The following is a 1262-nucleotide window of genomic DNA, read 5'->3' on the forward strand; positions in this document are numbered from 1 at the left end:
TGTGCCTCCCTGTTGTCTGCTCCAGGCTTAGGAACTCACTGGAGAGAAGATGGCAGTTCTCACTGGAGACTCCATGTCAAAGTGGTCCCTGGAGGCAGACCCTCCTAGTGCAAGGGAGGGGCAGCTAAGGTTGCTGATCCACCTCTGCCACTTGGAAGCTGAGAGTATCCTGTCCCTGCCGCCTGGTGGCTCCCCTGTGACTCTTGGGGTCTGTGCCTCTCTGTTGTCTGCTCCTGGCTTAGGAATTCACTCGTATCTCTTATTTTTGATAACATGATTGCTAGATATTTTAGTGAAGGTTCATTAGAGTTTACTACTTGCATTTGTCAACATTCTTAAATGACTAAGATCCAAAGGAATCAAAGATACCATTAGAATACACACAGTATTAACAAACTTGGATTCATAGGGTCTTACTGTGAATGAAGAGATAATCAGGGAGCCTGCATGGGTATATCCAAGCCCTATAAATATGTGTTATAGTTGTGTAGGTTGATGTTTTTGTGGGACACCTAACAGAGATAGCAGGGGATGTTTCTGATGCTTTTGGAATCCCTATCCTCCTACTAGATTTTAAACTAAAGCCTTAATATGAGGGGTGGTGCCTAATGTTATTGAAACTTGATATGCAAATATGATATCCATGGGAGACCCACCTACTTTAGAAGGGAAATGAAGGGCTACTAAATGGAGATGGGAGGGGTAGAAGGGAGGAGGCGGGGGATTGAGAGACAGGAAGGAGGGGAAACTTTGCAGTGGTCTGATGTGATATATGAGAAAGTATATTAATAATAAAAAAGAAGTAAAATTATTTATTCTGTTTCAGATTTTTGTGAGTCTTTAGATCATTGTGATAATTTTATTGATACACTCATTTTTTTTGTAAACTGATCTCTGACATAAAATAAAAAGAACAATAAATCACTTAACCTACCCTAGAAGAGAAAAGCAAAAGCAGAAACAATATTTGAATGTTTACTAAAAGTTTCCTTTTTACTATAAAATATATAAATCTATACAGTCACCAAACCCAGACACTATTGTGGATGCCAAGAAGTGCTTGTTGAAAGGAGACTGATATGGCTGTCTCCTGAGAGGCTCTGCCAGAGCCTTACAAATGCATAGGTGGATGCTTACAGCCAACCATTGAACTGAGCATGGGGTCCCCAATGAAGGAGTTAGAGGAAGGACTGAAAGAGCTGAAGGGGATTGCAACCCCATAAATAGAACAAGGATATGAACCAACCAGGCCCTCTAAAGCT

Source organism: Mastomys coucha, chromosome X (assembly GCF_008632895.1).
Source record: "Mastomys coucha isolate ucsf_1 chromosome X, UCSF_Mcou_1, whole genome shotgun sequence".
Lineage (NCBI taxonomy): Eukaryota > Metazoa > Chordata > Mammalia > Rodentia > Muridae > Mastomys > Mastomys coucha.